This window comes from Sarcophilus harrisii, chromosome 1, assembly GCF_902635505.1.
Source record: "Sarcophilus harrisii chromosome 1, mSarHar1.11, whole genome shotgun sequence".
Lineage (NCBI taxonomy): Eukaryota > Metazoa > Chordata > Mammalia > Dasyuromorphia > Dasyuridae > Sarcophilus > Sarcophilus harrisii.
The window spans coordinates 363,837,765-363,863,946 of NC_045426.1; the positions used below are offsets into that span (position 1 = coordinate 363,837,765).

General features: G+C 35.5%; 1 protein-coding gene and 1 long non-coding RNA gene across 4 annotated transcripts in view; one reads left to right on the top strand and one right to left on the bottom strand.

The window, feature by feature from the left end:
* Positions 1 to 26,182, bottom strand: part of CTIF (cap binding complex dependent translation initiation factor) — a 476,533-nt gene that overhangs the window by 416,155 nt on the left and 34,196 nt on the right. For all 3 annotated transcript variants that reach the window (XM_012541153.3, XM_003759532.4, XM_031945969.1), the window contains exon 2: positions 42 to 181. The gene's annotated coding sequence lies outside the window, so the exon portion shown is untranslated. The remainder of the gene's footprint in view (positions 1 to 41; positions 182 to 26,182) is intronic.
* Positions 127 to 25,611, top strand: LOC116420517. Its single transcript, XR_004230859.1, has 4 exons — positions 127 to 215; positions 3,590 to 3,662; positions 22,764 to 22,844; positions 25,398 to 25,611. It is a non-coding gene; the product is annotated as an uncharacterized LOC116420517 (long non-coding RNA).

The window sequence follows — 26,182 nt, forward strand, 5'->3', positions numbered from 1 at the left end:
AAGCCACAGTTCATGTTTCCAAATAAGAATTTTTTTTTTACCACTCTCAGTGCTTCCAGGGGAGTCAAGGTACCACAGCAGTCTACCTCCTGAAATAGGATCTCCTCCAATAGAACTCCCAAACTAGTATAGAATGAAGTGTCCAAGCGAGGAAGAATTCAATGGAAATCCCACGAAGGATCTGGAAGAAAGCAGATGAAGAAACACTGAGCAAGGTGGGAAGAGAAGAAATTTTGCAATCTGAATTTAGGTTCAAACTAAACAAATTCCAACAAGGTACCTGTTTTCTTGCTATGTATGAGCTGCACAATGCTAACCTCTAAGGCTTTGGTATCTTGATTATAATGCAGTTACACCTTGAAAAACAGCAAGTGCTACAAATCAGATGTTGATTACTTTTTGTTGTTGAGTGATTATAAACTTAAGAAAGTGATGGAGAAAATATTAATCATGTAAATTAAACTTAAAAGTGATTCTGAGTGCATTTTTTTAGTGGAGGGAGGAGCTGGTTGTTAAACATTTACTAGCACATCACTGTCCATTGCCCTCTGATACAGGGAGAAAATCATTTTTATACATCCTCTGGACATTCCTTTCTCCTCCCACCTCCAGAACTAGGTCTTCCTTCCTATACTTCTAGGGACCAAAGTAGTAAAACAACAAATGAAAACATGAACAAATAAAAAAAATGAACAAATTAAAAAAAAAAAAAACTTCACTGAACCGCACATTAAAAAAAAACAAAACAAAAAAAAAAAAAAACAAACCTCAAATCACCAAAGCATTCTATTTTTAAATAAAATGAAATTCTTTGGAAATTTATACCAAGTACCATAAAATATAATGGTTTCATTCATTTAATCCTCTACTAAAGTCCTACTCAAATATGTGAAATTGAATCTGAATCCTGAAAGTTATTTTATGGAGCACAAGCTCTGGAAGATCCTATCAATTTAGAGAGGCTTCAAGTACGGACCTAGAAGTGACTTGAGTGTGGACAATGCATCTTGTTTAAGTATTAAAGTGATTCATTACCAGAGGGTTGTTTGTCAGGTTTTTGGACACATAAATTCATAAACACCACTTGATGGGAGGACACAAAAATAATTAAGATAATCATGAAATTTATAGGCAAAAGAGGCAAGCAAGATATATAAACTGAGTATTAATTGAAGTGAAACAAGATATAATTATTGCTAGGAAATAATTATAAAATATTAGCTCATGGGAGGGAGAGATGATTTCTAGCTGAGTAGGAGGAAGGCAGGATTCAGACAAGACTCCATGCCAATGGCCAGAATATAGACTATATGTAGAATAATAGTAAAAAACAAGGTTAGAAAGATAACTTGAGGTCAAATCTAGGAAGACTTAAAAAATCACAATCTATGACCTACAAAAAATAAAAAATCCAAGCAGTCTCAAGTTTATTTGGCAGAAATAAAATTCCTCAAAAGTTTAAACAAAAGAAATGACATTCTCAGAGCTAAGTCTTTACCAGATGGCAGGACTAGCACCAATAGACATAAATCAAAAAGGGGCAAATTTTAGACCAATAAGAACAAAAGAACTTCTAAACAATTAAAGATGTTTAAAAACAAAAGTTCTATATTCAAAAATAATGAATTTCCCATCAGTGAAATCAGTATTGATAATGGGTAAAATGCTGGATTTGAGTCAAACACTACGACTGATCTATGTTACCTGCATGACCTTGGAATAAGGAATAAGAATAATCTTTACATTTCTCAGACATATCTCTAAGGCTTCTCTACTAAATAGCAGACTGGCTATGATCATCATTGCTGAAGGAACTTCCCACAGCAAGAGTTCCCCCATGATGATACTCACAAAATCACAGGTCTTTTCCTTATTGTTTTCAAGTAGACCATAAATTACAAATTTATGCTTTAGACTGGATAACAGTCTCTGAGATCTCTCCCACTTCTGGGATTTTATGATTCTAAGGAGTTTTTCGAGATATTATGGAGGAGGAACTAAAGGATTTAGAACTAAAGGAATCTTAAGAGGTCATCTTATTTTACATTTGTGGAAACCAAGGCCAAGAGAGGAAAAATTACTTTTCTAGGTTTATTTAAGTAGAAAGTAGTAGAGTTAGGATATGAAACAAGGTTCCCTGAGTCTACATCCACTACTCTCCTTACTAATACCACACCATTTCTCATCAGTTGGGCAGCTAGGAGGTACAGCAGATAAAGTGAAGGGCCTGGAATCTTCCTGACTTCCCGAGTTCAAATCTGGTCTCAGACACTTCCCAGCTGCGTGATCCTGGACATGTCACTTAACCCTGTTTCCTCATCTGTAAAATGATCTGGGGAAGGAAATGGCAAACTGCTCCAGTATCTCTGCCAAGAAAACTCCAAATGGGGTCATGTAGAGTCGGACATGACTGAAAAAACTGAACAACAAAAATTTATTACTTATTAGAAGGAGAAAGAGGATAGAGGGAAAAAATGTTGATGACTTATAATAGTCTAAGCAAGAGGTATTTTGGGTCTAAAATAGAGTGGTAGATATGGGGAAAAAAATGGAGAGATGCAAGATATATGAAAGAAGAAGAGAAAAGACTTGAGATATGCAAGGGAGCAAAAGAGAGAAGACTCAAATATTATTACAGGGTTTCAAACCAGAGTCATTAAGAACATAATGGTATCATTAATAGAAATAAAAAAAAGTGGAAGGAGGAACAGAATTTCAGAAAAAGATAAAGCCAGGTACTGACAAAATAAGTTTTGTGATGCTGGTTAAAAAAAATAAAGATGCTACTCTTAAAAAGTTTCAATGGTTCCCTATTCCTGCTAGGATAAAAATATATATTCTTTTGTTCATCATTTAAGGCCTTCAGAATCTGGGTTCATCCAAATGTATTATACTTCCCAAGTTTATTACACATTAATTCTATAATATTAGCCAAAGTGGCCTGCCTCTTTGCTGTTCCTCTTACATGGCATTCCATGTCTTTGCCCAAGGCATTTATCTCCCATGCCTAGGATGGCGCTATCTCTTGTCACCTTCACCTTCTAGGAACCATCATTTCCTTTATTATTTTTTTAATCTGGGAAAGATCTTAATTTTATTTATTTTTTTCAAATAAATGCAAATACATTTCAATATCCACTTTTGTAAAACTTTTTTTTTCCTCCCTTCCTCCTTTACCTTCCCCTTCCTCAAGACAGAAAGCAATCTGGTATAGGTTAAATATGTGCAATCCTTTTAAACATATTAAATACAAATATAAACAAATATTAAACATAAACAAATTTCCATATTTGTTATGCTGCATCACTTTTTTTGAAGTTTAGCAAAAGTATCACCCCTAAAAGCAATTCTCCTGATCACTATCTACTCACCCCCTCCGATTGCTATTGCCCCTCTTTCCAATTATGATGTCCCTTTGTACATATTGTATTTACTCATGTCTGATCTGATATGTAAGTTCTAAAGCAACTGTGTTCTGGATTTATTTTTTTCTGTTTTGTTTTTTGTCACACTGGTATAGCACCCAACACAATGAGGGCACTTAATAAATGTTTACTGATTGAATTGATCAAATTAATATTCCCATAAGGCAATTCAAGATGGAAACTGGAGTTCCTTGGAAAGGTCAAACCTAAAGAAGCAGATCAGGCAATGGATTACAGGTATTTATTAAGCTCCTATTATATGCTGAGCACTATGCTGAGCACTGAAGCTCTTAACATAATGAACACTTAATAAATGTTTATTGAATGAATTTATCAAATGATCAATTAAGATTACTATAAGGCAATTAAAGATGGAGGACTGGAGCTCCTTGAAAAGGTCAGACCTAGATACACAGATGGGCAATGAATAATAGGTATTTATTGAGCTCCTACTATGTGCTGGACACTGCACTAAACTCTGGAGACACAAATTCAACATTTATGACCAGCAGGAGTGAGCATTTTATCAAGAGTTCCCCTTCTCCCCTTTCCTCTCTCTCTCTCTCTCTCTCTCTCACACACACACACACACACACACACACACACACACACACACACACAAAACTATAGGTGTATTCAAAATAACTGGAGGGAGATGACAATCAACTGGAGGTAGGGAAGCCAGGCAAGTAAATGAGGTCACCAAGGAAAAGCCTTTACCCAGGTAGATCTCTAGGAAAGATCTAAAGGTCAGGACAAGGTGCCAAGGAAAGAAAGAGAAGCCTCATCATGAAAGTAAAAGGAGAATCAGATTAGGAGCGTATCACAGAAACCAAAGGAAGAGAAAGTTTCGAGGAGAAAGTGGAAACATCATTTTTAAAACATTTCTATCACTCCTAAAAAAGGCAAACAGATTATGACTGTTTAAATACCAGCTGTCTAAAGAAGCTATTGTGTATTTTTTGTCAGGATAACTCCCTGTCCCTCTTTTTTTTTTGTTTTTGGGACTTGCAATAGTCTAAGAATCCAAGAACTTCATGCGGATAGAGAAAAGCACAGAACAGAATTTACATGAGGGAAGACTTCTGGTATAAATGGGAACACATTAAATTTAAAAACTTCAGAATAATAAAGAACATAGGTTTGGTAGATATATGCAAATCATGTACAAATGTGAAAACATTTGTTCAGATATGACATGGGTCTTTCTGGATTCCCCCTTATAAAGATTCTATAACAATTTATAGCTAACAAGCTTGGCTTCGAGCTGTTCTGACCTGAATTATTAGCTTTGAACTATTTGGCAAAAACTGAATGTAAGAGGTCTTATCACTTGGAGTTGTAATAAGACAGCATCTTTATAAAGCCCTTGTACCTATTTAAAACTATGACACCTTAAGTTGTAGGTATGACAGAAGTGATCTGCTAATGACACTGGAAATCATATGGACCACCCACATTATATGCCGGTTCACCAAAACTTTTTTTCTTATAACAACAACAAAAAGTGACTCCTGCAGACAGGAAGGTTAACTGAGTCCTCTGGTTGCAATGAGATCCTTTTGGCTGAGAGAATCCACTGGCTGGTTACCAGAAAGATTTAAAATGTTATAAAGAAATTGGAAGCAAAATGTAAAGCTTCCTAAGTCCTAGGATGCAATCTCAAGATTATTTACAAGTACTTGGGAAGATTGAATAGAGACAATTTGTGCCCCTGAGAAAAACCAAGTAGTGGTTTTAGTGGAAGCTGCTTGCTGCCCTAAAGGGAGGAAATGCTGTTCCAGGTGAACTGATACCTAGTAATGACTCAGACTAAATCTAATCCACCCTCACATAACCAGGTAACCAGAGGCTTCCTCCCATTATGTCCTAGAATATCACTATTCCCCACTGTAAACCACAGACTTTTGGTAAAGCCTGGCTCAGCCACTGATTCTTACCTTGCTCTAAGCAGCTTACTGTCCTTTTTCAAGTTCCTGACTAAAAGGCTTCCAAATCATTATTCTCCCTCCCACTAAGGTATCAATTCCTTAAGAGTCAAGGCTACTATGTCTTCTACTTCTTCCAAATTTCCTTCATGCGAGTAACACAGGGTTGGGCACGTAGCCAGGATGAGTGAATAATAAGTCAGTCTCAAACCTTCTGCCCCTATTCCACTCTATCCTATCATAAAGATTGAAGGAACCTTGCTCTTTTGTTAACAAATGTTAAATCTATTCCTCTTAAATTCTTTCCATCTTCTTGTAATTATAGAAACATAGTTCTCCCTTCCTCGAGATACTGCTTTCTCTCCAGCATGAGATATTCACTAACTGCTCTTCCCCCCAAAAAAACCTACCCCCAAACCTCAACATCCCCCATTTCCCCCACCACGTACATCAGAGGAGGAGTCAGTCAACAACCAACTATAAACCAGGTACTGTGCTAAGCACTGGAGATGTAAAAAAAGGCAAAAAGACAGTTCCTGCTCTGAAGGAGCTCAATCTAATGAGGGAAAAATAAGCAACAACAATGTACAAACAAAATATATACAGAATAAACTGAATTAGAAGCACCTCTTACTCCTCAGTACCACTTCCTATCTTTTCCCTTACCCATTTAGCAATTTCTCATCCTGTGGGGGTCATTCCATACAAAATTATCACTCTATCCAGATGCTGGTGGCTGCTCTCTGCCAGCCCCCAGGACATTGTTCCTCTCTCAAGAAGTTCAGCACCTGGCTTGCAATCTTCCTTTCCTCCCCAATCCCTGTCCTCATATTAAGGGAATTCAATTGGCAGGATGATGTCACCTCAAATGCCCCAGTCCTAGTTTAGCAACCTCTATTCCCATGATTTTCATCTTTATTCTACTTCAGCCAAAGGGATAGTCATACTTTTCATCTCAGCATCACCCCCAAATGTTCCATATCTAAAATCCATAGCTAATAATAATAATAACATATCTACATAGCACTCATTATGTGCCAAACCCTTGGAAGGTCATTTAACCTGCTCTCTGCCTCAGTTTCCTCCTCTGTAAAATGAGGAAAATAATAGTACCTACCTCCCAGGCTGTTGGGAGAATCAAACTTACTTATCTGAATAAGTGGTCTTCCCAGAGTCACATAGCTAGTAAGTGTCTAAGGCTGAATCTGAACTCAGATTTTCCTGATTTCAGGTTCACTGCTCCATTCATGACCCTGAAATTCCTCCCACTATGACCTTCTATCCTTCCAACTTTTCTTGTGATTCCCTTCACCCAAAACATTCTCTATTTTTACTTTCAATCATTCTCACCTACCTAACCATTCTCAACCATTTTTGAGGCTCCTATTCCTGCTCCAAATTTCTTCCTTTCTGAACTTTAACCCTACCTATGTAATTCTGAGCTGTATATTTGAGTTCTTCCTATTGTTATCTCATTCCAAACCATCACCTGTTTGTTCTGCTTCTACAATAACATTTCTTAACATGATTGGGAGAAAGCACAAGACTCTCTTGAGTTGATCCACTGCAAATTTGTTATATGCCAAATGGGTCCTCAGAGTTTCATGACAATCTTTCCTTACTTATTCTTTGTTTTCCATTCTATATACCAGGGGTCCTCAAACTACAGCCGCAGGCCAGATGTGGCAGCTGAGGACGATGATCCCCCTCACCCAGGGCTATGAAGTTTCTTTATTTAAAGGCCCACAAAACAAAGTATTTGTTTTTACTATAGTCTGGCCCTCCAACAGTCTGAGGGACAGTGAACTGGCCTCCTATTTAAAAAGTTTGAGGATCTCTGCTATATACTATCTGTCATCTGCCCTGCCCTCAGCAAACTTTGCCTCATGTGAAAATTGAAGCATCCTTCTAATCCCCAACTGATTTGCAGTACTTCCTCATTCACTGGCTCTTTCCTTACTACCTCCCATTAGAACTTCCTATCCCATTAAAAACCAAAAGCAAAAACTGTCATTTCATAGCCATCATGTTCTCAAACTTATATAATATTTCCCCTGCCTTTCAACAGTCAAATTCCCAGTAAACCCTGAATATGCTCATTGCCTCATTCCTTTACAGTTTAGTTACTGACCTTATCGCTCAAATGAAAACCGCTCTGTAATGTTACCAGTGAAGTCTTAATCGCTTAATTGGATGACCTTTTCTCAGTCCTCAACCTTCTTGGTCCTCTTGGCAGCATCTGATATTATTGACTAATGTCTCCTTCATGTTCTCCTCCCAAAGTTTTGATGATGTTGCCGATTCCCTTCCTTCTTTTTCTCTTTTGCTAGATGATCATCCATGTCCCACTCCTAGTCTGTCTTAAACCTTCTTCCCCTTTTTTTTCTCTGTACTCTCCTAGGGTCTTTTCAGTTTTCATAATTCAACTATTATCTCAATGCATAGAACTCCAAGATTTACATAGCTAGTCTCTCTTGAATTATAGTCTCCTATCACCAGTTGCCTACTAGATATTTCCAGCTGGACATCTGATGGACATCTCAAATTCAACATGTTCAAAACAGATTGCCTTTCCCCAAAAACCTTTTTTTCTTAAATTACCCATTTCTGTTGAGGGCACCAACATCCTTCCAGTCACTCAGATTCCTCACCCAAGAAGGAGCACTTCCTTCTTTCTCACCTCTGATATCCCTTCAGTTGCCAAGTCTACTTTTATAACATATCACGTTCTCTCTACACACACATAGTCACCATCCTAGTTCAAGTGCTCATGACCCTCTGCAATAGCTTCCAGCTCCTTATCCAGTTGTCCTGATCTATATCTGGCCATTGGACCCAGATGGCACTAGAGAAGTAAGGCAGGTGACCTTACACAGCCCTCTCTCACATAAATCCAATTCATTTGCAAATCATGGCATTCCCTTCCTTCCAAAAGGAAGGACAAACAACAAGAACAACTGATCTCCTTTAATCTAGCCCTTCATTCCTCAAATCCATCCTCCACATAGATGCCAAATTGATATTCTTATAGTTCAAGTCACTTAAAAAAATTTAAATAAGTTTTTATTAATGTTTTCTACTTATTAATATTACCATAAGTTATCCTTCTGGTCCTTCCAGTAGTGCAGTCTCTGGTTCAAAGGTTATAGAATTATAGTCACTATATTTGCATAATTCCAAATTGCTTTATAAAATGACTAGATCATTTTACAGTTTCACCAACTTTTCCTTTTCTTTTTACAATCCCTACAATATTGTTTCCATTTTTGGTGATTTTTTTCCCCCCTCAGGTCATTTTTCTGCTCAGAAAATTCCACTGGCTCCCTCCTGCTTCCAGGACAAAGTATAAACTCAACTCTTTGGCATTTTCAGACCTTCCCAATCCAACTCCACCCTACTTTTGTAGATATATTATACATTACTCTTTATAATGTGCTCTACATTATAACCAGTGGGCTGCTTGCTATTCTCCACCCATGACAATCCATTTCCTGTCTTCATGCCTTCACATAGACTGTCCCTCAAGCCAAAATTGCATTCCCTTCTCATTTTCACATCTTGTAATGCCTGGTTTTTTACAAAGAGAAAAGTCAAGTACCATCTCCTGCTGAAAGCCTATCCTGATCTTCTTCCTGCCCCTGCCAACACCACCTTTCCTAGTCACCAGAAATTCTGGAAAATATGCTTTTTCTATTTTCCCTCCAATAAAACTTAGGTTCCTTGAAAGGAAAGATAGTTTCTGTTCATGTTTCTGGAGCCTTGGCACCTATAAAAGCTTGTTCATCTATGAATGTGGAGTAATGTGGGAAGATCATTTGATGCTATGAGAAGACCTGGGTTCTCATACTTCTAGCCCTAGCTAAATATCTCACTATCCATTTTACAGATGGAGTTAGAAGAAACCTTAGAAATAATACTGTCCAATTCCTGCCCCAAGCACTAGGATACATGCATCAATGCCTTCTCTGATATTATTTAAGGTTGCAAACTAGGAAGAACATGAGCAGACACAAGAAAGAATCAGGGGATCTGGCTTGGGTAAATGAAGGGATGGGGGGCAGGTATTTTCTTGTTACCACTAGCAGATATTACCCATTGGATATTTCAAACTAGATATTCTAGAGACACTTCATACTTATAATGTCTAAAACGAAATTTATCCTTCTTCAAATGCTCATTCTTATTCCAATATTCCCTATTTCTGTTGAAGGCATCATCAACATCATCATTTTTTTAGCTTCTCAGGTTTGTAACCTTGGAATTATTCTCAGCTCCCCATCTTCTTACCTGATATACCCAACAAGTGGCCAAATCTTGCCCTTTCTACCCACAACATTTCTTAAACCTGATCTTTTCTCTCTAATCACAGTTAGCACCTTAATTTGGGACATTATCCCTAAACTTGATTATTTCAATAGCCTCCTAATAAGTTATCCCAAACTCGAGGGTCTCTCCATTTTAGTCTACTCTGCATGATGCTGTCAATACAACTTCCCTCAAACTCAGATCTCTTATACCAAATATACTCTTTTTTTTTCTCAGATGTTTTTTTAATTATAGCTTTTTATTTACAAGATATATGCATGGGTAATTTTTCAGCATTGACAACTGCAAAACCTTTTGTTTCAACTTTTCCCCTCCTAACCCCCACCTCTTCCCCCAGATGGCAGGTTGACCAATACATGTTAAATATGTTAAAGTATAAGTTAAATACAATATATGTATACATGTCCATATAATTATTTTGCTGTATCAGACTTAGAAATAGTGTACAATTGACTTGTGAAGGAAATCAAAAATTCAGGCGGACAAAAATAGAGGGATTGGGAATTCTATGTAATGGTTCATAGTCAACTCCCAGAGTTCTTTCGCTGGGTGTAGCTGGTTCAGTTCATTACTGCTCTATTGGAACTGATTTGGTTCATGTCATTGTTGAAGAGGGCACGTCCATCAGAATTGATCATCATATAGTATTGTTGTTGAAGTATAATGATCTCCTGGTCCTGCTCATTTCACTCAGCATGAGTTCGTATAAGTCTCTCTAAGCCTTTCTGAAATCATCCTGCTGGTCATTTCTTACAAAACAATAATACCAAATATACTCTTACATTCAATAACTTCAGAAGCTTTCCATTACCTCTAGAATAAAATATAATCCCCCTCTATTTAGTTCTTAAAACCTTTTACAGCCTGATCCCAAGCAATTTTCCCAATCTTATTATACATTTCTCTCCTTTTACTTTCTTCAAGCCAGTCAAACTAGCCTTCTTTGTTCTTCACTACCAACATAGTACCTTTGAGCCACCATCCTCCATGACTGGAATACCTTTTCCTCACTTCCACTTCTAAGACTCTCTCTCTCTTCCTTCAAGATGCAGCTCCAGAACTGCCATCAATATAAAGCCTTTCCAGATAACATCAATTTCTGGTGGCTTACCTCTCAAACTACTTTGTGTTTAATTACTTTGTATTTATTAATGATTATTTTCTGAAGATTTATTCTGAATATACTTAGATATGTCTCTGTTATCTCCCTGGTTATAACATATGCTTCTTTTAAGTAGAGATGCTTTATTTATTGAATTTGTATCCTCATCACCTAACACAGGTGGCATATTTCCTGGCAAAGAGCAGGTGCACCAGAAATGTTTGTTGGTTGATTACTTACTCGGTGAAGTGTGAAAGATTTACATGGCAGTGGTTCTCCAACTCTAGAAGGCTCTCACCCTTTACTCTTAATTCCCTGCCTCACACAAGGGAAAATATGCTAGCTCTTGAGAAGATTAAATTTGATCCTACATAATTTTCTTATTGGTCATATTTACATTTAATTGATTTTGTGCTATAACTGCCTAAGTCATGGATCTTGCTAGCTGCCACTGACCCATCTTATTCTCAGGTTTTGCACCTGAATAAAATGTTATCTTTCTCAGAAAAACATGCCTTCATTTATTTTTTGGTTAAATTTTACTCGCCACACTGAAGACAAGAATTTGTACCTTTCATAAGAAGTGCTATACAAACATTAGGTTTTATAATATTAATGGCTTGTCAGAAGGCAAATCAGAAGCTAAAATCAGAAGCTTGGCACTAAATATAGTGCCAAGAACACAGTAAGCACTCAATAAATCCTTGTTCACTTCCCTTCATCAGGAAGGAAGGAAGGAAGGGAATGAGGGAGGGAGGGAGGAAGAAAGGAAGAGAGGGAGGTAAAGAGGGAGGGAGGGAAAGAAATTTCCATTCAAACTAAGAGAGTACCTATTAGCTAGAGAATGGTTGGACAAAATATGGCAAAGAAAAGTAATAGAATATTACTCTACTGTAAGAAATTATAAAAAGGGTAGTTGTGGAGAAATTAGAAAAGATTCATATGAATTGATAGGGTGAAAGGAGCAGAACCAAATGAACAATTTACATTCTATCAGCAACATGGTAAAAGAAAACAAAAGATTTAAGAACTGTGATCAATGCAACAATCAACTATATTCCAGAGTACCAATCTTGAATCATGATACTCACCATCTAAACATAGACTCAGATGAAGAATGATGCATATTTTTTCAAATTGGCTAACAGAAATTTGTTTTGCTTGAAATTACATATTTATTACAATGGTTTGACTGTTCTGGTTTTTTGTTTTTAATGGATGAAGAGATTGAGAGAAAAAGTAGATTTATGTTAATTCAAAAAAATTAAATTAATTTTCTAAAATTTCTAACTACCTTGCAATAAATGTGAAATGTGTATGCATGTGTATATATGTGTGTATGTATATATATATATATATGTGTGTGTGTGTGTCTGTATGTGTACATGTATACACACACACATACACACACACACACACTGCTGTTGTTTGTCCTTTGTTCTCAAAGAGGACCATGACATCAGGGAGGGGGTGAATTGAATTTAAGTGAGGGAGGGATGTGAAAAGCCATCTGTCCTTCCAGAGCCATCTGGGTCCAGTGGCAAGATATAGATTAAGGCAACTGGAGATAGTCCTGGATGATATATATACATATGTTTAAAATATATTTAGTTCTTTGGAAATACTGTATTTCAAATCCTGAAATATTTGTGACTGTTGATGATTGTTGGACTAACAATTTAAAAGAATTTATTTTTAAAAGAAATTTCCATTGCAACAACATATGATCCATCAGATGTCCACACTGCACAGGGCTCTTTAGAGACTGGCTCGGACACTAGGGTTGAAGGCTGCTGCATAATCCAAGAACAGCCAAAGGAGTTTAAAGTGAAGGACAAGGAGTCCATCCAAATTTCACACTAGAAGTAAATAACAAATCCACCAGTTGATGTGATAATTGGGGATCTGAATGAGCCTTTCTCAGCCATTTCAGGCCTTCTGCCAAAGTCATTGCCCTAGACTGTCAAGCCACTGCTCAGTGAGCAAGCATATCCAGGACAGAGTTGGGGCTGGGGAATTCTCAGTGAAATCAAGGGTCAACTTATCCTACTATGAGACTTTTATCCTGCAAGGACCTTCTCCCTTTACCTTCCTCCCATAATGTGAAGAGGGCCATTTGTTAACAAGATCTTTCCCTAATTCCACTCACAGTTTGTTGTCTCCCTGTTGATGCTCAATTATCTGATGTCTCCAATTATGAGATACTAGCATCAGGCAGAATTAGGATAAGTTCAGGGTGCAATGATATCTATTATTATTGCAGGATAATTCCAATAAATTGAGATACTAAAGCAAAATAAAGACAGAATTATTAGAAGGCAGAAATATATGCTGGCTTTGACTATAGGAGTCAAATCTGCTACTTAGGATCGGTGTGATCTTGGCAAACTGTTTCAGTTTTCAAGACCTTAGTTTCTTCATTTATCCAAGAAGCACCTCCAAAAACGTTTGGATCAGATGTTTAATACAGATTTAGACTGGAAGTTACCTTAGAAATCATTTATTCCAAGCATTTTAGAGGAGCTTCCTAAATAAGTGTAAAGGTTGAGACTCAGGAGTGACTTGTTCTTTATCTCACACAGCTCACAACATATATGACTTCCCCAGAACTTGGTTGGCTCATTTATAAAAATCAAAGTTTGGCAAACAATTTTGAAAGAGTTAGGAGCTCTGTTCAATGCCATAAACAATTATAGTTCCATCAGATTGCTGCTGGTAGTGTATTCTACACTAATAGAGAAGGATGGTCTCAAAGTACAGACTAAGACTCCTATTCCATAGCCAATGTGAGAGTTTGATTTGTTTGTGCTGATTTATTTCAAGTTTCTTTTTTTCTTTTTCCCATAATGAGAAGTGGATAAGACAAGAGAAAATTGTTTGTAACAAAAAAATTAGAAATGTCAGAGTTGATTTAGAGAGCCCTAGTTCTTTCCCATTGATAACCCTTTGATCCAATGATATTATGATGAGAGTCTAGCACTTTTAACTCCCAAGCTACTTAAACTCCCAAGCTCTGTGCTACAAAATTTCCATTAAAACTCAAATGTTTATCTCCTCCAAAGGAAGCAAAGCCCCTAAGGAACGTTACTTTTATCTGAGTCTTTGGAGTGCTTTACTGAATATATTCTACACTTAATTATTCATATACTCTTGACTCAGCTTGCATAGATTGTTACATCCTGCTCTATATATACTATAAATCCTTCCTTCCCCTAATTCCTATATAGACATTTCATCAGAATCCCTGGAAAAGAGGAACATCTAAGCAGTAGGCTCAACTACAAATTGATAGTAGTGTAAACACACACACAATCTTTTTTTTTTAAGCCAAAAAAAGCCAAAACAGATAGCTAAAATGAAGATTTGGAAATACATGAGCATTCATTCTATTTATTAATGGCATTCTTATTGCTCTTCTACCCTACCCTTCCCTGTAAGTAACAGAGATAACAAAAAAATTAATGTTTCTAAATAAGCAAAACCAAGAGAACATTTTACACAGGAACAGCAAAATTATGTGATGATCAACTGTGATGGACTTGGCTTTTCTCAGCAATTTGGTGATTCAAGACAATTCCAATAGATTTAGTAGATGGAAAATGCCATTCACATCCAGAGAGAGAACTATGGAGACTGAATGTGGATTGAAGCCTTTTATTTTGTTTTGTTTGTTTGCTATTTCTTTCTTGCGTATTTTTTCCTTTTGGTCTGTTTTTTTTTTAAATAAAGTTTATTATTTTCAAAACACATGTACAGATAGTTTAACATTCATCCTTGTAAAACCTTGTGTTACAAAATTTTTTTTTCTCCCTCCTTTACTCTCACCACTTCCCCTAGCTGGCAAATAATCCATTATGTTAAACATGTAATTCTTCTATACATATTTCCACAGTTATCATGCTACACAAAAGAAAGCAGATTAAATTAGGGAAAAAAATGAGAAAGAAAACAAAATGCATATAAGCAACAATAACAAAAAATGAAAATGCTATGTTGTAATCCACACTCAGTTCCCATAGTTCTCTCTCTAGGTGCAGATGGCTCTCTCCATCACAAAATCATTGGGACTGGCCTGGATCACTTCATTGTTGAAAAGAGATATGTCCATCAGAACTGATCATTGTAAAATCTTGTTATTGCCATGTATAATATTCTCTAGATCCTACTCACTTCACTCATTATCAGTTCGTGTAAGTTTCTCCAGGCCTTTCTGAAATCATCCTGTGGATTGTTTCTTATAGAACAATAATATTCCTATATCATAACTTATTCAGCCATTCTCCAACTAAGGGGTATCCAGTTCCTTGCCACAAAAAAGGGCTGCAACAAACATTTCTGCACATATGGGTCTTTTTACCTTTTTTATGATCTCTTTAGGATACAGGCTTAGTAGATTTTCTTGTACTACATGACAAATATGGAAATATGTTTAAATGGACTGTACATGTTTAACCTATACAGATTTCTTGCTGTCTTGGGCAGGGGGAAGTAAGGTAGGGAAGGAGAAAATTTTGGAACACAGTCTTACAAAAATGACTGTTGGAAACTATCTTTGTGTGTGAGAGAAAAAGAAATTAATGTTTTTATTTCAATGAAAGTTTCATCAAAGCAAAGTCAAACTACCATTCAAAGACTTTTATAAGGGACCCCAGGAATTATACTCTAACCCAAATGGAACAAGAAACTCCACTATAATGTCCCTCCACTATAATGTCCCTGAGAAGTGATATCCCTCATCCTTTGCTTGACAATGTCCAGTAAGAGAAAACCAAATATCTCCCTAGTTTGCCTTTTAAAATTGCATTTTAGGCAATTCTAATTGTTAGGACATTTTCCCTCACATGGAGCCTATTCTGCCTCTGCAAGTTCCACCGACTGCTCCTTTCTCATCATATAGTCTTTCAAATACCTGAAGAAAGTTATCCTATCTCCCCTAGGTCTTTTCATCAGGGTTAAATACCCTTAGTTTCTTCAGCTAATGCCCATGGCATGATAACTAGTACCTTCATCATGCTGATGCTCCTCTACTGCAGATACTATACCTTGTTATCCTATCACCTTGTTTCTAATAGAAATTCTCTCTCTTAATACTACCTACTTCAATATAATTCAATAATTACATTAAGTACCTTTTTAGAATCCTATGAGAGATGATGGAGCTACAAAGACAAGACAAAAAAGTCTAAGATCACCCCCTCACCACTCCACATGCCATCTACATTTTCTTAAGAAATTATGTATATCTTCATGTCTCCTTTAACCTTTAGTTTTGAAATTGACTTTTTAAATCAAATTAATGAATTATCCCTAATAGTATTATCTTATTTACTTAAAGAATATTTCTAGTCTACAAGGTCTTTTCTGATTCTGACACTGCCATCCAGTGAGTTAGATATCTCTCTTAGCTTACAAATATCAACAAATTTGATGAGCAGGTCACCTTTATGCCTTTATCCAAATTGTATGAGGTTAGCAGTAAGAAGGTTATCTAATGCTAAGGTAGAGAAAGCTGAGTAATAAATGTTATATAAACCCTGTCTATTCCCCACTACAATATACTGAGGCTTTGTAAATATGGCTTTGATCCCTGAACATATTTATCTAGAGTAGTTCATTTAGGAGACTCAGGTAATATCAGCTGCTTTAAAAATAAACAACTTTTTATTAAATTGTTCCCTTTGAGAAAATGAGAAAAATTATGGAGAAATGATGAAGGTGGGAGTACTTGTTTTACATAATGAATGTTTTTGAAAAGTCTTGTGCAAATATAGATTCCCTGAGTCTACCCATCCTGAATCACTCATCTATCTGCTCTCCCCTCTCTATCTATGCTGTATCACAATATTCCTTCTTACTCCTTCTCTCCTATCCATTCTAAGCCTTTGCACACAGGAAATCCACAGGAACAAGGGTCACTTAACTAGTTACCTGAATACTGCCCCTAAATTATACTATTAGAAAAATATTTTATTTTACCTTTGCCCAATGGAATTTAATAAGAAAATGAGGAGAAAAGAAAATTTGCAGCTTTGTTTAAAGGCTATGGTCTCAATCCTCTGCTTAGTTAAATAAGACTTGACTTTAGAGTTTTTACTCTCTGTGTGTGCAGATTGCTGGCAAGCTTATCTCTAGTATAGAGCACTATGGTTTCCTAAACTATTAGGATTTTAACTAAGTAGCACTGGCAGCTGGCAATCTCAAGCCCTAGTTGGCTAAAATTAAATGCACAAAGAAATTCAAGTACCTGCCAACTGCACTTCTCACAGGTAAATCAAAAATAGTATTCCATGCTCTTCCCAATTTCCATCTGCCATGGTACAGAAGAGTATTTCCAGCTCTGCAGAGATGGGCATCTTCTCTTATCTCTGTTTTTTCCTAAGCTCTGCACAAGCTATTGATAAATATTAAGATTTAATTAAGGGAAGAATGCAAATAAATAGCTCATTATCACCAAGGACAGATTTTTCTAAGGATTACTAGTAAGAGAGGCTGTTCCTAAATCTCACCTCACATAACCTGTTTATTAACCAAAGAAATGGTATTTAGTTAGCCCCTTTACTCCTTATTCAGCATTATGGGTATGTGGTTAAGAAGTAGCATGATACAATGGAAAAAGTATTTGAAATTAAGGGAGCTAGGTTCAAATCACTACTTCAATGCTATATGATTTGTTTAACCTGTATTGGATTGGTTGCTGTCTTTGGGGGAGGGAGGGAAGAAACATTTGGAACACAATCTTTTGCAAAGGTGAATGTTAAAAACTATCCTTGCATGTATTTGGTAAAATAAAAAGTTTTAATAAAGGAAAAAATGCTATATGACTTTAGTTAAATCTCTTTACTATTTTAGTTTTTATTTTCTCAGCTATGAAATAGGAATAATATTTATGCTAACAACATCAATGAAGTGTTATGAGGAACCTACTTTGTAGTTGGGTGTGGAGGTACAGGACTATGATTCCCTGTTACTGGGGTGGCTGAAGTTGAGGAATCTCTTGAGCTCAGGAGTTTTGAGTTGCAATGGATTCCTCATTAAGCTTGGCAAATGTTTACATGGTGAACCCCTGGAAGTAAAAGGTCAGTATACATCAACTAATCTACAGAGGGCTGAACTGACTCAGGTTGGAAAAACGGTCAAATCTCTTGTGCCCATCAGAATGTGAGTGGGTCCATGAGGAACTCCTGTACTTCAAGCCTGGATAAGCTAGAGTGACCTGGTCTCAAAACAATTATAAATTTTTAAAAGTTCTGGAATTGTGAATTTTACTTAGTTTGAGAGATACATGACATGTTCCCTACTTTCAAGGAAGTTTAAGATTTTATTGAGGAGAAAAGAATGAAAGGGATAAAACAGAGCCCACTATATGATCATAAATATTTAAAGCATAGTTGTACATTCCCTGAAATGACTATTTTCTGTTTTCTTTAAATTCCCAAACAGCCCTGCTTTCTACTTCCTTATAAAAAATGAGGAGATCCAAAAGTAGTTGTCTCAAGTCTGCTTCAGACCTATACTGTTAAAAACGTCTCAGTATAATCATCAACTATTTCTTCCTTTCTTCTTCTTTCAGGGGAAGAATTCTTACTCCTTTCTTTATTCAATTCCTTTAACTTTACCCTTGATCCTAATCCCTCCCATTTTTCCATCCCATCTCATATGTCTTTAATATCTCTCTTTCTCTCCTCTGGCTTCTTACTACCTGACAACAAAGATGCTCAATCTCCTCATTCCTAAAGATTGTCTTTCTCTAACTGTCACACGGCTCTTCCCTTCCTGTTCAAGTTTCTTGAAAAATGCTTTCTAATATCTTATATCTCCACTTCCTAACTCTTCTTGTTTTAAGCAACAACAACAAAAAAATTATTGATGCTTTTAACACCATCATTTTCAGTGATTCCTTCTTATTAAAACCCTCTTTTAAAAAATATAGTTAAACACATACACACAACTCAACACATTGGCTATGTCTGAAAATTCCGAACCTATAGTCCATCACCTTTCTAACAAGAGACAGGAGTCATGCTTTACCATCAGCTCTCTAAACTCATGATCGATCATTCTATTTACCAGAAGTGGGAAGTATTTCAATGTCTCCCACTTACAATGCCATATAAATTGTTTTCTTAGTTCTGCTTACTTCAATCTGACTCCATTTATACGTCTTCCCAAGTTGCTCTGAATTCTTCATATTTATTTTTTGTCACAGTTAAATAATATTCCATTATATTCATATGCCTAGATTTGTTCAACCAGTCCCCAAATTGGTACTCATTTTTCTTACAATTCTTTGCTACTATAAAAAGGACTATTATAAATATTTTTGTAAGCATGGGAATTTTCCCTCTGTCTCTGACCTCCTGGAAGTATGTCTACTAGTATCACTGGGTCAAAGGGTATAATAAGTTTGGTGACTTTTCTAGTATAACTACAGATTATTTTCCAAAATGGCTGGTCAAATTGATCACTCTATCAATGTGTGACTGTCTTCCCACACTTCCTACATCATTTACCATTTTCATTATTTGTCCTCTTTTCCATCATATAGATATAAGGTGAAACCTAAAAGTAGTTTAATTTGCATTTATCTTATTAGTTATTTGGAGCATTCTTTTATATGATTACTGATCAGTTGCAATTCTCCCTTTTAAAAATTTTTATCTGTTGAGAAATGGTTCTTTTTCTCATGTATTATAACAATTATAATGTATCTTAGATATAAAATAACTATTATGACTATTTCTCCATTTGATTTGTCTATTTCTTATTCAAGTCACACTGATTTTGATTGTGCAAAAGCTTTTAATTTTTATATAATTGAAAATTTTTAAAAAATCTTTTATCATATCTCTAGTTTTACTTTAAAATTTTCCCTCCTGTGGCAGCTAGGTGGCTCAGTGGATACAGCACCAGCTCTGAAGTCAGGAGAACCTGAGTTCAAATATGGTCTCAGACACTTAACATGTCCTAGCTGTGTGACCCTGGGCAAGTCACTTAACCCCAATTGCCTAGCCAAAAAAAAAAAAATTCCCTGCAATTATCATTATACCAAATTCCCCTTCCATTTCCTGTTTTTGTTTTCCTCCAACAGAAGATATGATTTTTTATGTATTTTTGTACTTCTAGAATTTAATGTAGTACAATGTTGATCTAAAATTAATTTCTACCCAAGTATTTTCTAGTATTCTCAACAATTTTTGTCAACTAGAGAATCCTTACATAAGTAGTTGAGGTTTTTGCATTTATCAAATACTAAGGCTACTATGCTGACTGCTTTTGGGTCTCTTACATAATCTGTTCCACTGATCAACTTTCCTATTTTTTAAAACTAGAAGTTTTAATGATTGTTCCTTTAAATATATATATGATATATATATAGATATATGCCTATATCTATATCTATCTATATATTATAATACTGAATTCCCTTCATTCCTTTTCTTGCTGCTGCTGTTATGATTTGAGGAAATTGAGATTCTTGGACTTTTGTTCTTCCATATGAATTATTATTTTGTCTAATTTTTTAAAATCCTTTGGAGTCCCATATCTAAGATATTTAGGAAAGTAACACAAATACAGAAAACCTAGGAGTCATTCACTAAAAGATAAGTGGTCAAAAGATATGAACTAATAGTTGTCAAAAGTAGATTTATAAACCATTAACAATCATATTAAAAACTACACCAAATCACTTAGTAATAACAAAAATGAAAACCAAACAGACATAATTTTATCTCATTTGTCCATTCTTGTTATCTTAGTTTGTTTCTTTTATTGTTATTATAACTCATATTTTGAGAACTATCAAATAATTATACTAACAATGTATAGTCTCACTTCTCCCAGATATTATTGGAAAGATTCCTACTATGTAAATCTCTGCAAAAATGTTATTTTTTTATCAATATGTTATCAAATCCTTTAGACAAATCATGTTTCTTACATTAAGGATTCATTCATTCTTATGATTTTTATTATTTAAATATGAATTATTGCTGTATTTTATCTAACCCTTTCTCTCCATGGAAAGTCAATGAATTTTTACTTATACATATTAAAATATAATATTATGTTTACTGTTAATTTTCCTAATGTTAAACTAGTCATGTATTCTTGTTGCAAATTTAACTGGATATAATGAATAACTTATGAAATACTTTGCTATGGTCTCTGTACTAAGGTATATTATATTCCAAACATTCCATTTATTCTAGTATTTGCTACATAATCTTGTATGATCTTTACTGTGGTTCTCTGATAGTGTTTCTTCCTAGATCTTTGCAATGTTTTTTCTTTGATCTGCAAAGTTAGGCAACTACCTTTCTGAATATACTGAATGTGAGGTTTCTTTACAATGGTGACCTATGGTCATTTTGACCTTGGCTTCCAGTAGTTCTGGCAAGTTTTCTTTTTTACTGAAATATAATATCTAGGGTTTTAAGAAATATTTTATAATGGAAGTCCAGTGATATTTTTTTCAATTTCTTCTTCTGGTTTTGCAGGTGACTTTGACTTTGACATGTTTAAATTGTTTGTTCTATTACTCTTAGTCATAATATTTCTTCTTACATAATGGAATTTTTTGAATTTTGTTTGCTTTGTGCTACTTTTCAAGGAGTCTCCAACTTTGTTATGGTTATTTAGCTTCCATTCTGTGCTATAAATCCACCTCCTAAGTTTTTCCCTACAGAAGTCTAATTTCACTATTGATTTTTATGAATTTATTCTAAAGCCTGTAACTTCATTGAAGCCAATAATTTTCTTAGTTTATCTGCATAGACTTTTCTAAATAAACCATTATGTTATCGGCAAAAAAAAAAAAGTCTAATTTCATTCTTCATCTATTGCTTCAACTATTTCTTCATTTATTTGAACAGGCCTTCCCTATACTCTTTAATTTCTTGTTAAAGAGGATTTTTAAAGGACTATAAGGTCCTCTACAATATGTTGTTGCTCTGCCTTATCTTATACTACTTCCCTCTATATACTGAATGATTACTATGCAGGAGGCTGCAAATACATCCTGTACTTTCCTTTCTTCATATCTTTGTTCATGCTGTTCCAAATGCCAAGAATGTCTAATCTCTCCGCCTGCTCATGTACTGTATTCCAACCATCTTTTAAAATACAAATCAAATACTACCTTTTCCAAAAAGTTTCTACTTCTCTCAGTCAGGACAGGCATTTTCCCTTCTTGGACATAACATACCAGTTTTTTTTGTTTGTTTGTTTGTTTTTTTTTGGGGGGGGGGCGGCGGGAGATCAAGTTAAACTTGTGATCTTTAATTTTTTATTAAAGCTTTTTATTTTCAAAATGGATGCATGGATAATTTTCAACATTCACCCTTGCAAAACCATGTGTTCCAATTTTTTCCCCTCTCTTCCTCCTACCCTCTCCCCTAGATGGCAAGTAATCCAATATATGTTAAACATGTGCAATTCTTCTATACATATTTCCACAATTATCATGCTGCACAAGAAAAATCAGATCAAAAAGGGAAAAAAAATTTGAAAGAAAACAAAATGCAAGCAAAGAACAAAAAGAGTGAGAATACTATTAACATACCATTTTTTTTTTTTTTTACTTCTATATTACACCTGGGCCAGAGACAGAAACTAGACCTGTGACCATATCTGTATAGGGAATACTCAGATGATAAAACTCCTGAATTTCACCATCTATAATAAATTTCACCATCTGACATAAAATTTCACCATCTGTAAAAAGCCTCTGTAAGTCTCCCTTAATGCTTGTTCTTTGCTTGTATATTCGGGTTATACACAATTGTTTACATGTTATCCTCATTAAGCTGTGAGCTCCTAAAGGATATATTTGTTGTTGTTCTGGCCTGGCTTTGTATCCTTGACATTTAGCAGAGTATCTAGCACATAGATGTTTAATAAATGTTTAATGACTTGACTTGATACTGGCAAGTACACACACACTTGTTCCCAAAAATCTTTAAAAGATGTTTTTCTTTTCAGAATGATGGATCATAAGGATAACCAGAATATGGTTCTATTATGCCAGAGAACAAGAGAGAAAGGGAATTGACAAAAGGGAAAGTAAGTTATACCACAAAACCTAAGGGAAAAGTAGAAATTCTCCACACCTTTGACAGCTTGACAAGAAATAAGTCTTTCTTGACTACTCCAATCCACAATGATCTCTCTCTACTTCGAACTCCAATTTATATTGTTTGCAATGAATCAGCTAGCATCCATTAAGCCCCTAATATGGCCAGATACTATACTAAGCACTGGGGATAAAAAGATAGGTAAAACTCAGTCTCTGATCTAAGGAGCTCACAATCTAATTGGAGAGACAATCTGTACAAACAAGATATCAATAGGATAGATTGGGGATTGTCTCAGAAGGAAAGCATTGAAATCAGGACTGGGAAAGTTCACAGAAACCAAAACTTTACCTGGGATTTGAAGGTAGCCAGGGAAGCCAGGAAGCAGAGAGGAGGGTTTAGACCTCTAAGCAAGGAAAATCATCAATGAAAATGCCCCAAATTGTAAAATGGTCTGCCTGGAAGCCATTCTCACAGAGTATGTGGAAGGAAGGAAGGTAGAAAAAGATGGGAGTAAGAAGCAGGGAGGGGACAGCGTTTTAAAAAGCAAATAGAAGATTTCATATTTGATACTGAAGGTGATAGGTGGTCACCGGGGTGTTTACTGAATAGAGTAAATCTGGTCAGAGCTGTGCTTTAGGAAGATCAATTTGACATCTAAAGGGAGGATGGACAGAATGGAGAGAGTTTAAGAGACTATTGCATGGCCACTTTTTAAACTCTTATCAGATGCTTGTTTTGTTCTTATCAGACACCATCTTGTACATTTTCATGTATGTCTGTCTTATGCCTCAAATATTCCTTCAAGCTTGAAGGTCTCTAAGAGACCTTGTCTCACACTTTTTGTGTGCCCCCTGCCCTCTAACCCATATCAGAAACTCAATAAATATGAACAAACCGATTATAAACATGATTTTCCCTGACTCCTCCCTAAATTTCTATGAAACTAAGTTTCTGAATTGGCAAATCCATACAAACAAGCCAAATCTACCTTTCTCCTTTCACTGCTGCCTCGCAGGAGAAAAATGGAGAGGTTACAGGCTTGCCATTTAGCAAAGTGCTTGCACTTATTAGATGAAGCAAAGCTTTGAAACAGATGGGTCATGTATTATTATCCCCATTTTACAGATGAGGACAGAAACAAAGTGTGTGTGTATGTGTATGTGTATGTGTATTTATATATATATACATATATATATCCAATCTTCTGCCAAGATCTGTCAGTTTTATGTTCATAACACCACTTGCATATACTCCCTTCTCTCCTCTGACACTGCCAGCCCTCGGGTATAGGATCTCAACACCTCGTGTCTAGACTACTACTAATGCCCATTAGTTGGTCTCCCTCCCACAAGTCTCACTTTACTCTATCCATTCTCCACTCAGCTGCCAAAATGACCTTCCTAAAGCACAAGTCTGACTATGTCATTTCTCTCCAACCTCTTCAATAAACCCAGTGGCTCCCTATTGCCTTTAGAATCAAATATAAAATCATCTGATATTCAAAGTTCTTCATAGCTTACCCTTCCCTCACTTCTCCAGACTTCTTACAAGAAAGGAAGGAAGCAAGCAAGCAAAAAAGAAAAGGATCCAATACTTGATAAAATAGAGGACCCTGTGAAATTTGAGAACACAGAGAACCACAACATAATATTCCTGATGGTTTGAAAGAGAAATGAGACTTCTGAGTAGAATAGATGTAATGTACAACAAAAATAGTGAGCAGACTAGAAAAAATTTAATCTGTAATGGCAAGCCTCACCAAAGAAACAAAAGAGAAAACAACAGATTGTGAATACAAACATACAGAAGCAAAGAACAATAACATTAAAAGAAAATATGCTCACTATGCAAGCAAAACATACTACATTTGAAAATAGAGAGCCTAGTAAGAAACACAAGCCTCCAAAAGAACATGACAGGATAAAATGATAGACAAAAGCTTAGTTCCACAAAAGATTTGAGAAATTGTTCTTCCCCTAACTTCTTTGCACAAATGAGAGATGAAGGGTGAAAAAAGAGTTGTCTTTTCCACATCGTGGGGGTTAGGGGCACAGCACCAACTTGATCTGGAAAATCCTTGTAAAATTTTTTTGGCCTTCCCTTCATACCAGAGAAGTTTGAATTTTTTCTTTTTTTTTTAATAGGATGTTTACAGTACTTTATTGTAAAATTTAGACAAAGTATTTGAGTATGGGCTCTGTGTTATCTTCCGACTTTTGCGTGTTGTCTGTACCCCCCCCCCCCAAATTCCCATTAATTTCTTATGTCAACTCTAGATATATCAAAACAGCAATGGAAAAAGTCAACATGTAAAAGGGATAATTGTAGCCAAGAATTCTTAATTATTCAGGGTCATCAAGACTCCCAAATAAGTACAATCTCCCAGTAAAACACAATCTCCAAATAAAGCAAGAGATGTGGATTTTGAATATATTATTAAAATTATGGATATGGAATAATGTATATAATGTCAAATATACTGATGTGTTAGCTGGTTTTATTGAATTACTTTTTTTCTTTTTTATTCTTTGTTACAAAGGATGGATTCTCCAGCTTAGCAGAGGAGGAAGCTATATATTTGGAAATGAAGGTGATATAAAAACAAATGATACCAATAAAAAATTTTAATGCACTCTTTAAAAAGAAAAAGGAAGATTTCCTCCTTGGCAAAAACTTGTTCTTAAAGAATTATTTGTAAATGAAAGAATGGAAAAGAGGATTTATTAAGTACTTCTTATATCACCTTTCTACTAACTCATAGTATACTTTTTATATGCTTTATTTTCTACTGGCAACAATGACTTTTCTTTGTTCAACCCCAAGAGATGAATGATCTAAAACTCAACATTTAAATACAAAGATGAAGTTTTTAAAAGGACCCCTGTTATATTCTTTCTGTAATGCAAATGTTCACCAGCCTCCTGATTCATCAATTTCCTAAGTATTTAACAGAGATTTGTTAGGGGAATAACTGACTGGTTATAGGTTTGGCAGAAACTGCCAAATTTCTTTAAAGCCCAATGGAAAAGTTTTTGGTGTTATCCTGATGTTCTGGATTACCTCAGACAATCAGATAGAAATAAGCTAACACAACCCCCCCTCCCCCAGCTTTTATTTTTCTATCCTAAAAAAGAATTTAGGAGGGAAGGAAGAGAAGTTCTTATCCTTTTATGATCTTCTCAGCTGAAGTCTCTTTTGCACTTAGTCCCAATGGGGAAAAACCTTTCCAAGATTTATGAGAGAGAAGAGAAGCAGTGTTCCCTGAGCTAACAGCTAGATGTTGGATATTTCATAAGGTTAGGAAACTACCAGGCTGAAAACATA